This window comes from Schistocerca serialis, chromosome 3 (genome assembly GCF_023864345.2).
Source record: "Schistocerca serialis cubense isolate TAMUIC-IGC-003099 chromosome 3, iqSchSeri2.2, whole genome shotgun sequence".
NCBI lineage: Eukaryota > Metazoa > Arthropoda > Insecta > Orthoptera > Acrididae > Schistocerca > Schistocerca serialis.
The window spans coordinates 681,131,848-681,146,606 of NC_064640.1; the positions used below are offsets into that span (position 1 = coordinate 681,131,848).

The 14,759-nt window shown below is 43.3% G+C and overlaps 1 protein-coding gene and 1 pseudogene across 1 annotated transcript in view; both read right to left on the reverse strand.

Annotated features, from left to right (window-relative positions):
* LOC126470563 (uncharacterized) overlaps positions 1-14,759 on the reverse strand; it is a 341,531-nt gene that overhangs the window by 45,886 nt on the left and 280,886 nt on the right. The gene's annotated exons all lie outside the window — the stretch shown is intronic.
* LOC126471724 (5S ribosomal RNA) lies at positions 1,374-1,491 on the reverse strand (annotated as a pseudogene).

Here is a 14,759-nt window from a genome sequence, read left to right on the forward strand (position 1 = left end):
TATCGCGACATTGCTGCTCGCGTTGGTCGAGATCCAATGACTGTTAGCAGAATATGGAATCGGTGAGTTCAGGAGGGTAATACGGAACTCCGTGCTGGATCCCAACAGCCTGGTATCACTAGCAGTCGAAATGACAGGCATCTTATCCGCATGGCTGTAACGGATCGTGCAGCCACGTCTTGACCCCTGAGTCAACAGATGGGGACGTTTGCAAGACAACAACCATCTGCACGAACAGTTCGACAAAGTTTGCAGCAGCATGGACTATCAGCTCGGAGACCATGGCTGCGGTTACCCTTGGCGCTGGATCACAGACAGGAGCGCCTGCGATGGTGTACTCAAGGACGAACCTGGGTGCACGAATGGCAAAACGTAATTTTTTTCGGATGAGTCTAGGTTCTGTTTACAGCATCATGATGGTCGCGTCCGTGTTTGGCGGTATCGCGGTGAACTCACATTGGAAGCGTGTATTCGTCATCGCCATGCTGGCGTATCACCCGGCGTGATGGTATGGGGTGCCATTGGTTACACGTCTCTGTCACCTCTTGTTCGCATTGACGGCACTTTGAACAGTGGCCGTTACATTTCAGATATGTTACGACCCGTGGCTCTCCCCTTCATTCGATCCCTGCGAAACCCTACATTGCAGCAGGATAATGCACGACCGCATGTTGCAGATTCTGTACTGGCCTTTCTGGATGCATAAAGTGTTCGACTGCTGCCCTGGCCAGCCCATTCTCCAGATCTCTCACCAATTGAAATCGTCTGGTCAATGGTGGCCGAGCAACTGGCTCGTCGCAATACGCCAGTCACTACTCTTGATGAACTGTGGTATCGTGTTGAAGCTGCATGGGCAGCTGTACCTGTACACGCCATCCAAGCTCTGTTCGACTCAATGCCCAGGCGTATCAAGGCCGTTATTACGGCCAGAGGTGGTAGTTTTGGGTACTGATTTCTCAGGATCTATGCACCCAAATGGCGTGAAAATGTAATCACATGTCAGTTCTAGTATAATATATTTGTCCAATGAATACCCGTTTATCATCTGCATTTCTTCTTGGTGTTGCAATTTTAATGGCCAGTAGTGTATATTTGTTCTAAATTTCATCCTAATAAGTATTTTTGTGTAGTTCCAATGCTCCCCCACTTATGCGATGTTTAAATCACGTTAAGCATTCTGTCTTCAGGCCACAAGTGGCCCATCGGGACCATCCGACCGCCGTGTCATCCTCACACGAGGATGCGGATAGGAGGGGCAAGGGGTCAGCACACCGCTCTTCCGGTCGTTTCGATGGTATTCTTGACCGAAGCCGCTACTATTCGGTCGAGTAGCTCCTCAATTGGCATCACGAGGCTGAGTGCACCCCCAAAAATGGCAACAGCGCATGGCGGCCCAGACGGTCACCCATCCCAGTGCCGGCCACGCCCAACTGCGCTTAACTTCGGTGATCTGACGGGAACCGATGTATCCACTGCAGCAAGGCGGTTGCCAAATCACGTCAAAACTTCTTTAAAATAATAGAATTGGATTGCTGTATCTGGAGATGGGGCCCAATCGCACATCCAGTACGGGACCCAATGCTAGCTCTCAGCCGCCCTGGATAGATGTGTACTTTTTGTTGAACCATTGCGCCTTCCATAATGACACGATCATATAGAGAATTTCACGGAAATATTCACTCGTCCGATTTGGACCCTTACGACGATTGTTGCACCGTGTTCGCTTTCAGACGTTTCACGCCATACACGGCATTGGCCACGTGTCCGACGGAGCATAAAACGTGATTCATCCGAAAAGGCCACCAGTCATCACTCAGCGGAAGTGCAATTGCGATATTGGTAAGCAAATCCCAGCTATCGTCGTCGATGAACAGCAGTTAGCATGAGTTCATGAACCCGGTGCCTGCTGCGGAGGCCCATACGCAGCAACGTTCGCTGAACGATGGTTGAGAACACACTGTTGGTAGCCTCTTGGTTCATCTGGGCGGTCAGCAGCACGTCTGTTCGTCCGTACACATCTCCGCAGCCGTCTTACACCCCCATCATCTATACCTCGTGGTGCACCGCAGTTGCCTCCTCGCCGGTTTTAGATATCACCTTTTTGCCCAGCGCCGTATATTTTAATTATGGCGGCATACAGACAATTTACGAGCTTAGTTATTTCGGAAATGCTTACACTCTAGGCCCAAAAGCAGCCAGTAATCATGCCATTTTGGGTATCAGATAAATCGGTCTGTTTCTGCATTTCGACGATGACTGCACTGTTTTCCGTATTCCCGCGACACGCTTTGTATATCCACCACTGCTAGCGTTGCCACCTGCCTTCTATGAGTGGTAATTGCACACTGACGTCGAACGTAAGCCGTGGTAACATTAATGTGACTGGACCGTGTAGTTCCCAAGTGGACACCCATCGGTCAGACGTGAATATAAGTAGACACATAGTCTCATTCAACAGGTAGTACTTCAAGACAATCGTCGGACAGTATCAGGACTGTGTCAGCGAGTGTCTCAGGAGTCATCTACAATTGTCACCAAGGAAAGCGATTTTGGACGTTAAGTCGAAGCCGCATGATATTAGCAATCGTTCGCAGGATTAAGGACTATACTAGTGTTTAACGATGATCAGTGCGAGTGAACAGTGAATAATATCGACAAGTATAGTCTTCATACTCCAGTTAACTACTGTAAAACTTGAATCAATAAATTATTGTAAATTGTTGCTAATCTGTGTTGCTACCTATTTTAGGTGTAGTTGTTGGCTAACCTTATTCGACCCTATGACGAATCTGTTTAGTTACTGTGTGCAAGCAAGCGATATTATAACAGCTACTACTTTGGTGGTAGGGGGTTCTGTCTCTTTACACGCCTGACGCCAAGTGCGTTTGGCCAATACAAAATAAAATTATTAGTAAATTTCTGGAAAAGTAAGATTTCCTGTTAATGAGGTTTAAAGACAATACCTGGTGATCAGTAAGAAAAACTTAACTAAAGTATCCTTTGCTGTAGCCGGATTAACCTACAACATAGTTGCTCAATCCAATTACACAGGAAAATCTCTTCAGTAAGGTCAACAGAACAAGTATAGAAATAGATGTACATTGGAAATTGCTAAGAGAACTCTTTCCAGTTACACAAAAATAATAAAAAAAAGAGCAGTCAGAACCAAGTTCAAAACTGATGAACTGCGGAAGTTCTACAAAAACCATAATTTTGTCACAGTATTAAAGAAGAGAAGATTAAACTGGTCTGGTACGAATATCGGAGGAAAAACTACTTAATGCAGTAGAATACAGAAAAATTGATGGAATACGGGGTAGAGGAAGGCCAGAAGTGAGTGTCAGAACAACATACGATGTGGCGTAGCAAGGATGAAAACAAACGCCGAATGAATGACGCATTACACAGAAAGAAATGAATGAAGCTTGCGAAGCAGGCTTATGGTCGATAAGGTCTTTTCCATAAAAAAGAAAGAAAATATTTGATGATCTTTATATTATCGATGTGGTCTCCTATTTCGAGTAATTACGCTGTGAGCAACTACGATATCACGTGCAGATGTACTATATTGTGAACTGTATACATGCAGTAAAATGAAATGAATAGATGCGTGGGAATGGAGCAAATCAAGGTGCAATAACCTGAAATGATAGCAGTGCAAAGTGTTCAGATATGCTGAACCTGCAATTTTATGAAGATGTTGTGTCAATTAAAAAACTGGCCACAACCGAACTCGAACACGGGATGTGAACCCAGAAATCAGTTTCCGACTCCCAGTGTAATGAAAAATGGTTAAAATGGCTCTGAGCACTATGCGACCTAACTTCTGAGGTCATCAGTCGCCTAGAACTTAGAACTAATTAAACCTAACTAACCTAAGGACATCACACACCTCCATGCCCGAGGCAGGATTCGAACCTGCGACCGTAGCGGTCACGCGGTTCCAGACTGAAACGCCTTTAACCGAGTGTAATGAAAATATTTATTTGTCACGACATATTTATTAGAAGACATTGTAATGTTCTGTTGTGGAAGAGATTCTGTACCTTATTGGAGTAAATAAGAGATAATACACAAATTGTGATCATTCACTTTTAACAGCCTAGTAGTAATCTGATCTTCAGATCGAGCGTTGTTATTTTTTAGCTTGTTTATTACTTGCTGCATTCTATTCAGTAATGCAGAGATATTATCTGTATCTGTTCAGTGCGACTGCGGACCATTGCAATGAGTAGGTGTAAAAACTATGTTCTCCTTGTTTTATGTACACAGATGTGGCAAAAGTCGTGAGATACCTTCTAATGTCGTGTCTGACCTCCTTTTGCCCGGCGTAGTGCAACAACTCAACGTGGCATGGACACAAAAAGTCGTCGGTAGTCCCCTGCAGAAATATTGAGCCATCCTGCCGCTATAGCTGTCCATAATTAAAGATTTTGTGTACGAACTGGCCTCTTCATTATGTCCCATAAATGTTCGATGGGGTTCATGTAGTGCTTTGTGGGTGACTAAACCATTCGTTCGAACTGTCCAGAATGTTCTTCAAACCCATGGCGAACAATTGCGGCCCGATGATGTGGCGCACTGTCATCCACGAAAATTCCATCGTTGCTTCCGAACATGAAGTCCACGTATGGCTGCAAATGGACCGTATATAACCCTTCCGAGTCAATGATCGGTTCACTTGGACCAGAGGACCGAGTCCACTCCATGTAAGCCGGCCGCTGTGGCCGGTAGGTTCTAGGCGCTTCAGTCTGGAACCACGCTGCTGCTATGGTCGTAGGTTTGAATCCTGCTCCGGGCGTGGATGTGTGTGATGTCCTTAGGTTACTTAGGTTTAAGTAGTTCTAAGTCTAGAGGACTGATGACCTCAGATGTTAAGTCCCATAGTGGTTCGAACCATTTGAATCCACTCCATGTAAACACTGCCCACACCTTTATGGAGCCTCCACCAGCTTCAACAGTGCTTAGCTGACAACATGGGTCCATGGCTTCGTTGGGTTCGTGCCACAGTCAGACCCTACCATCAGCTCTGACCAACTGAAATCGTGACGCATCTGACCAGGTCACGGTTTTCCAGACGTCTAAGGTCCAACGAATATGGTCACGAGCCCAGGAGAGACGCTGCAGGCGATGTCATGCTATTAGCAAAGGCACCCTCGTCGGTCGTCTGCTGCCATATCCCACTAACGCCAAATTTCGCCGCACTGTCCTAACGGATAAGTTCATTGTACGTCCCACATTTTTGCTTGTCTTTCAGCACTGACAACTACGCAAACGATACTGCTCTCAGTGGTTAAGTTCAGGCTGTCGGCCACTTCATTGTCCGTGGTGAGAGGCAATACGTGAAATTTGGTGTTCTCGGCACACTCTTGACACTGTGGATAACGGAATATTGAATTCCCTAACGATTTATGAAACGAAATGTCCCGTGCGTCTACCTCCGACTACCATTCAAAGTCCTTTAATTCCCGTCGTGCGGCTACAATCACATCGGAAACCTTTTCACTCGAATCGCCTGAGTACAAATGACAGCTCGCCAGCTATTATACCTAGTGTACGCGACACTACTGCCATCTGTGTACGTGCATATCGGTGTTCCACGACTTCTATTACCTCAGTGTCGTCATTTATGAAGCACATAATGTTAACACCCTGCCTTTCTGTAGCCAAACACTGAACAATAATTTAAAAAGCCAAAACTAATTGTAGAACGAAGAAATAGCTGACAAAAATACAGCATCATTGGAAAATTGACGTATTGCTTTAATGAATTTATGGTTGTGGTACGCACAATGAAGAAAAAGTAAACACAAACCAAGTGACAAAACTTAATCGCTGAATAATCTGATTGTCAGAAGACATGGTTTGAGGACTATTGCAGTGCCTTATTTCACTGTGCTGAACTAGAGGCCCTCTCCCGGAGCAATATTTGTAGGCTATTGTGTCATGCTGAAGAATTATACATTGAGAATATAGTTTTATCAGTACAGAACCTGCGCGGATAATCAAAATAGTAGTCAGAGTATTCGATTTAGTGAATCGGATAGTATACAGAGTAGAGAAAATCAATTTGATGATAAAGCAAGAGAAGGGTAGGAGGGATCGAATCGGGTAAGAGTTTCCAAATTACCAGAGGTCGGAAATGCACATTTGTGGAGGTACTGATCAGCGACAATGGCACTGAGCTTTGTCCGGCAAGCGAACGCGTTTGAGTGTGTCTAGCAGTGCGCTTTTGTCTGAATAATCTGCTGCTCTGTTTCCTCTACGACGTCTGCTTTGTAACGAGGAAGGAACTCCAAGCACTTGCTGTAGAAATGAGAAAAAAAAAGAAGTTCTAAAAATTTAAATTTCCGGTCTCTTTTTCGACATTCTCTTTGTTCACACTTACTGATCTACTGTGCTCGGTAGAATAGAAGAACGTTCACGTTCTCTGTAAGCTAGTAAAAATTAAAACACGTAGCCTTTGGATTTCATAATCGAAACCGTTTTTCCTTACAGTATCACATGTCAGTTACAGTACTGCAGTGTTTTTTCTGCAGCAAACTTTATTATCTTATTAAATTAATGGGATTTCAGCAATTTTACCGTAGTTGCTTTAATAGTCAAGCTTTACCTACTATATACCACCGCAAATGCGCATCCAACGTAACTAGCCACGTATAGGAATTTAATGTTTGCCTTGCTTTCATTGCTTATATAATTTAATTAGTGACTGCGCCATTCTGCTTAACGGGTATTAGCTAGGGCAAATTAGTTTAAGTGCACAAACATCAGCGCGCTCGTCCTTTTTTGGCCGGAGTGTTACAACGATGGATTTGCAACTTACGCTTATGGGGGAAATGTTACGCGATTCGACGCGCCGTGCCCTACTCAGACTTTCTTTTCGGTTATTTTTCTCCGTCCTACAGCGTAGAACAGTCAGTGAGTCTGTGAGTAGCACGCCAATGAGGAGTAAGTTACTTTTTTTTTATTTTGCTGGTGGTCCTGTCTGTACCCAGACGTGGTGTGACACGCTGAAACTCAGCTCGTTAAAATATTATGAGCAAGTGCCCACGATACGCAGCAAAATGTCTAACCACACATATTGTCCCAGACGTTATTAAAAGTGTAGGCACATGAACAGAGGTACCTGGACTGCTGTCTGCCATTGGCTGTTCGTTTCGAGGCAGAATATATAGTTCTGATTCTTGTGACAGTTCACTCTTTCTCATTCTGTTTTCCTTATTCCCATGTTATGTGTAAGTTTTAACCAAACGAAAAATTTCTTAAAATTAAATTTCAAACAAGCTATGAACTATTCACATTTCTGTGTGTTGATTTATACATTTATATTCGAGAGAATTTAGTACTTGTACAGGTGTTCGGGTGCTCTCGTTGACGCTAAGGTCCACTTCATCAAAGCAGAAAAATTTTATGTATGTCGTCTACCTGTGAACCGTGTCGATTTTGTTCTGTGTTTTTGTGTGGCTTTCTGAGGCGAAAAGAAGAAAGTATCACAAAGACACACGAAGGGTGGAGACGCACTCGTTATTTCTGGAAGCGGCTCACATTTTCATCTTGTAAAATAGAAATCCACCCCTTAAACTGTACGCACAGGTCCAGAACTACTGCGTAAAATACTATTGTAATAGGACAAAAAGCAGCCAACAGTTCGTAACAACACGCACGGAATAATATATTACGATAATCTGACATTTGAATGAATCTCTAGATTGTATAACAAAAACGTTTAAACATTTAAATTGACAGACGTTCAAAAATAGACTCCAAGTAATATCAAAATCTGAGTTTAGTAAGACACATGCGAATATACTGCAGTTCTTTAAAGTGCGCAACTGCAAAGTTCATGAATGTAAGATTTCAAAGTTTTCCGGGATATACATAAGTAAAGATTCTCCTTTTCTCATGACATCATAGTCGCCTTTGACTGGAAAACTATTTACTTATAATACCCACTCTTGCAACTTCGGCTGTCTGGTCATTATCAAATGAAGTACTGTAAAACTGTGCTTCAGTGTATGTCAGAACCTAAAACACAGTTTTACAGTATTTCAGTTGATAACTAGTCCCATCAGCGAAGTGAATTTAGGGGAAAAATTGATGTAGTCGCAAATTTTCGTACAGTACTGAGAGGGAAAGCCACGAAAAAAATACTAAAAGTCCCTACAAGTGGAATATGGATATAAGAAGGGGGACATTGAAAGGTCATTTTTTTTTAAGTTTTTCTCGAATAACTCGAAAATTGTGACTTCTTGCGAAAATGTTTGCTAGCGCAAAATTAAACTACATTAAATTTGCTACAGTTGAAAATGTGTGGCCCGACCGGGACTCGAACCAGTGATCTCCTGCTTACATGGCAGCCGGTCTAGCCAGCTGAACCACCGAGGGCACAGAGGATAGTGCAACTGTCTCCGTTGATGTATATAACGCCCGTCAGCAGCTAATGGTATTGATTTAATTGTAATTTAATTCTAGAGAGCTGCCCGGTCACCAATGGCAACTGTTCTTTCGGAACAGATGCCATCTTCATATGTTTCCTGTTTGTTATATCTGACTATTTTTTGTCTTTGTTGACCATAACAAATGGTCACACGTCCGAAATTGCAATAGTGGGTTTTATACATCAATAATTTTGCTGTCAAAGGCGACTGTGAAGTCATTTACAAAATTTTACATGACTGTAAACTATACATACGAGAAGTTTCTATGCTCTATTTTAATTTTACTTGCGAGGTTACAATGTATGTAGTGGCTGTGGGAATGGGTCTTATAGGTATTTAACCACCGAACAGACTGTTCATAGAATCCATTACGCCTTAACGTCGGTGCTGTGAACCACTGCACGACACCATTCGCACTTTCGTTTGTCTGAAAATTGTTCAAAATCTTTAGAATCTACTTTGGGAAAAATCACAACACCAAAAAATAATTAATGTATAGTAATTAAATTTCTGGAATTCATTTGTCTAGGTAACATATTGAAGTGATTAACATTGCAAGATCTCAGGTTAATGTAAGCTCGAGGTATGCCATTGCAAATGTGAAATGCTGGTACATTAATAACCCGTGTAACCGTCAGAACGTTGAATGCAAGCATGCAACCGTGTATGCACTGTGTTCTACATGTTCCGGATGTCAGTTTGTGGGATGGAGCTCCATGTCTGTTCCACTTGGGCGGTCAATATGGGGACGATTTATGATGCTTGTGGATGACGGTAATGTTGTCATCTGATGATATCGTATATGTGCTCGACTGGAGACAAATCTGTGATCGAGAGGGCATTAGGCAGCATGTCGACAGTCTGTAGAGCATGTTCGGTCACAACAGCGATATGTGTGCGACCGTTATCCTGGTGGAAAACACCCTTTGAAATGCTGTTCATGAATGTCAGCACAACAGGTCGAATAACTAGACTGAAGTGAAAATTTGCAGTCAGGGTGCAGGGGATAAGCGCGAGAGTGCTCTTGCTCTCATACAAAATCGTACCCCAGACCATAACTCCGGGTGTAGGCCCAGTGCCTTTACCAAGCAGACGGGTTAGTTGCAGATCCTCAGCTACAACTCGGGGTGGAGATTTTCTCTGCCCAGGTTGGTTCAAATGGCTCTGAGCACTATGGGACTTAACATCCGAGGTCATCAGTCCCCTTGAACTTAGAACTACTTAAACCTAACTAACCTAAGGACATCACACACATCCATGCCCGAGGCAGGATTCGAATCTGCGACCGTAGCAGTCGCGCGGTTCCGGACTTCGCGCCTAGAACCGCTCGCCGGCAGTGGTGGCCGAGCGGTTCCGGGCGCTCAGTCCGGAACCGAGCGACTGCTACGGTCGCAGGTTCGAATCCTGCCTCGGGCATGGATGTGTGTGTTGTCCTTAGGGTAGTTAGATTTAAGTAGTTCTAAGTTCTAGGGGACTGATGACCACAGCTGTTATGTTCCATAGTTCCCAGAGCCATTTCAAGCAGAACCGCTCGACCATCGCGGCTGGCTCAATGCCCGGGGACTGGGTGTTTGTTTTGTCCCCACATTTCTTCATCGTCATCATTCGTGACAGTCGCTCAATTGGACTGCGTGAAAAATTGAACTATGTAAAAATTGGGACTCTTTACGGGACCTGATGTCCACGCAGCTGAGTGCCCCAAAAACCAAATATCACATCAGGTACCTCTGAAGTCCCAAATGACGATGGTTTGGGCTCGGCGGAATGCACACTACAGGGTTTCTGGCTCGGAGCTGTCCTTGAAGTAACCTATTTGCAACAGTTCGCAGTGTCACTTTGGTACCAACTGCTGCTGAAATTGTTGTTGCAGATGCAGTACGATGCGCCAGAGCCGTACACCGAACACGATGGTCTTCCCTCTCGGTAGTGACACTAAGCCTTCCGGATCCCGGTGTTCTTGCGACTGTACATATCGTGGCCACTGTTGCCAGCAGTTATGTACATTGGCTACACTGCTGCCAAGTCTTTCGGCAATAATGCGGAAGGAACATCCGGTTTGTCGTATTCCTATTGCACTACCTCGTTGAAACTCAGTGAAGTGTTGACAACGGCGGCTTTGTCTCCTTAAAGGTATTCTCCACTAACATCAACTTACCACTTCCAGTCTCAAAGGTAACTAACGCTCACGCCCATTACAGCGTGCATGTAAAGCAAACCTAATTTGCATCGTCATAGTGGCGCTACTAGCGCCACTCTTGGCGACTAACACGAAATTTGAAGAGGTATCATCTTTCAGATTTAGGAACACGCCTGCCAACTTTCGTTTATGTCGCACAACTCCTTCTTGCTCTTGTGATTTTTTTCTGTCAGTATATTTCAAACATAGCCTCTATAAATGGATGTGTGAACCAGTTACTGTTCCTTAAGCAAGTTTCTTAACAGTGTGGTTGAAAATCTTTTGTACATATATTACAGGAAAAAAACTCTGATTCTTCCTCCTCCGCCACGGGCAGAATGGCTGGTTCAAATGTCTCTGAGCACTATGGGACTTAACATCTGGGGTCATCATTCCCCTAGAACTTAGAACTACTTAAACCTAACTAACCTAAGGACAACACACACATCCATGCCCGAGGCAGGATTCGAACCTGCGACCGTAGCGGTCTCGCGGTTCCAGACTGTGGCGCCTAGAACCGCTCGGCCACTCTGGCTGGCACCATAGGCAGAATTTCAACAGTTAAGCCTACTGTCATGTCTGTTCGAGGTCCGAACGCAAGCTCTATCACACAGTTTGCTTACATCGACCCAACGTCGAAGGCCCAGAGTACGTATTCACAAACAGGAGTTGCACAAAATTGACAATTATACTTTTAACTTCGAGTACTGATTTTCTAATTCAGCAAAGTTTCTCTTAAACGTACACACTGAACTTTCAGTTACTTTTACAAACCATATTATTGAGTTTCAAATTATTTAATGCAACTTTTGGTTTCAAGAGCAAGATAAAAAATCTCAAGCTACTGAAAATGTTTCGCAAATATCACCTGCAGGAGTTAACATTTTCTTCTGAAAAAAAATCTCATTCACTAATTTTGGCAGTTTTACCTCAGCTTGACTTGATTACAACACTACGCAACTATCACTCGAAACATTCGGGTGTGGTAACAAGGATGTAGATACTTAGAGTTTTGTGGTAGTTGCAACATCGATTTATAGTTACTTTTACAGTATTTTTCTGTGTATTTTGCTCATTACTGATCAAGAAATACCTTTGAATTTCGTTTCTTAGAGAGTTCATAGTTTTCTCAGCCGTTAGTATTTGTATTCCCAGTTATAATCATTCAATGAACCAATACGATTTCTGGCAATATTACCTTGGTATTTTTATACCAACGGTGATAGAAACAGGCAAAGAAAATATGATGGCGAAAAAAAGTTACAAATATTGGAACAATAACATGCATTTCAGCTTTGCTTGGAGTGTATACCTATCGTCAGTGATATCATTAATCATAAGTGATCTTAGGTGCCCCTGTAGCTGTAAGGATCTGCAGAAAGTGCACATGGTGTTTCCTTTCGAAGCCCACACTAACCCCTTGCGAACATGTCAATGGTTATATACCCGCATCGGAGTCTTGCTGTGTTGCATATAGGCTGCAACAATGCACTGAAAGAGAGTTGCGTTTTTTAAATAGGAACCCCATTTTTATTACATATTCATGTAGTAAGTAAAGAAATATGAATGTTTTAGTTGGACCAATTTTTTCGCTTTGTGATAGATGGCGCTGTAATAGTCACAAACGTATAAGTACGTGGTATCACGTAACATTCCGCCAGTGCGGACGGTATTTACTTCGTGATACATTACCCGTGTTAAAATGGATCGTTTATCAATTGCGGAAAAGGTCGATATCGTGTTCATGTACGGCTATTGTGATTAAAATGCTCAACGGGCGTATGTATGCTGCTCGGTATCCTGGACGACATAATCCAAGTGTCCTGACGGTTCGCCGGATAATTACGTTATTTAAGGAAACCGGAAGGGTTCAGCCACATGTGAAACGTCAACCACGACCTGCAACAAATGATGATGCCCAAGTAGGTATGTTAGCTGCTGTCGCGGCTAATCCGCACATCAGTAGCAGACAAATTGCGCGAGAATCGGGAATCTCAAAAACGTCGGGGTTGAGAATGCTACATCAACATCGACTGCACCCGTACCATATTTCTATGCACCAGGAATTGCATGGCGACGACTTTGACTGTCGTGTACAGTACTTCCACTGGGCACAAAGGAAATTACGGGACGATGACAGATTTTTTGCTCGCGTTCTATTTAGCGACGAAGCCTAATTCACCAACAGCGGTAACGTAAACCGGCAAATATGCACTATTGGGCGACGGAAAATCCACAATGGCTGCGACAAAAGGAACATCAGCGACCTTGGTGGGTTAATGTATGGTGAGGCATTATGGGAGGAAGGATAATTGGCCCCCATTTTATCGATGGCAATCTAAATGGTGATTTGTTGGCTGATTTCCTACGTAATGTTCTACCGATGTTACTACAAGATGTTTCACTGCATGACAGACAGAATGGCGATGTACTTCCAACATGATGGATGTCCGGCACATAGCTCGCGTGCGGTTGAAGCGGTACTGAATAGCGTATTTCATGACAGATAGATTGGTCGTCGAAGCATCATACCATGGCCCGTACGTTCATCGGTTCTGGCGTCTCGGGATTTCTTTCTGTGGGGAAAGTTGAAGGATATTTGCTATCGTGATCCACCGACAACGCCTGACAACATGCATCAGCGCATTGTCAATGCATGTGCGAACATTACGGAAGGCGAACTACTCGCTGTTGAGAGGAATGTCGTTACACGTATTGCCAAATGCATTGAGGTTGGCGGACATCATTTTGAGCATTTATTGCATTAATGTGGTATTTACAGGTAATCACGCTGTAACAGCATGCGTTTTCAGAAACGATAATTTCACAAAGGTACATGTATCACACTGGAACAACCGAAATAAAATGTTCAAACGTACCTACGTTCTGTATTTTAATTTAAAAAACCTACCTGTTAACAACTGTTTGTCTAAAATTGTCTTCCATATGTTTGTGACTATTACAGCACCATCTATCACAAATCGATGAAAGTGGTCCAACAAAAGCATTCATATTTCTTAACGTACTACACGAATATGGAATAAACAATGGGTGTTCCTATTTTAAAAAACGCAGTTGATATCCGTTTGACCTATGGGAGCGCCATCTAGCAGGCCAACCATAGCGCCATTGTTGTTGTTGTGGTCTTCAGTCCTGAGACTGATTTGATGCAGCTCTCCATGCTACTCTATCCTATGCAAGTTTCTTCATCTCCCAGTACCTATTGCAGCCTACATCCTTCTGAATCTGCTTAGTGTATTCATCTCTTGGTCTCCCTCTACGATTTTTAACCTCCACGCTGCCCTCCAATACTAAATTGGTGATCCCTCGATGTCTCAGAACATGTCCTACCAACCGATCCCTTCTTCTAGTCAAGTTGTGCCACAAGCTCCTCTTCTCCCCAATTCTGTTCAATACCTCCTCATATCTAATCCTCAGCATTCTTCTGTTGCACCACATTTCGAAAGCTTTTATGCTCTTCTTGTCTAAACTATTTATCGTCCACGTTTCACTTCCATACATGGCTAAACTCCATACAAATACTTTCAGAAACGACTTCCTGACATTTAAATCTATACTCGATGTTAACAAATTTTTCTTCTTCAGAAACGCTGTCCTTGCCATTGCCAGTCTACATTTTATATGCTATCTACTTCGACCATCATCAGTTATTTTGCTCCCCAAATAGCAAAACTCCTTTCCTACTTTAAGTATCTCATTTCCTAGTCTAATTCCCTCAGCATCACCCGACTTAATTCGACTACATTCCACTATCCTCGTTTTGCTTTTGTTGATGTTCATCTTATACCCTCCTTTCATGACACTGTCCATTCCGTTCAACTGCTCTTCCAAGTCCTTTGCTGTCTCTGACAGAATTACAATGTCATGGGCAAACCTCAAAATATTTATTTCTTCTCCATGGATTTTAATACCTACTCCGAATTTTTCTTTTGTTTCCTTCACTGCTTGCTCAATATACAGATTGAATAACATCGGGGAGAGGCTAAAACCCTGTCTCACTAACTTCCCAACCACTGCTTCCCTTTCATGTCCTTCGACTCTTATAACTGCCATCTGCTTTCTGTACAAATTGTAAATAGCCTTTCGCTCCCTGTATTTTACCCCTGCCACCTTCAGAATTT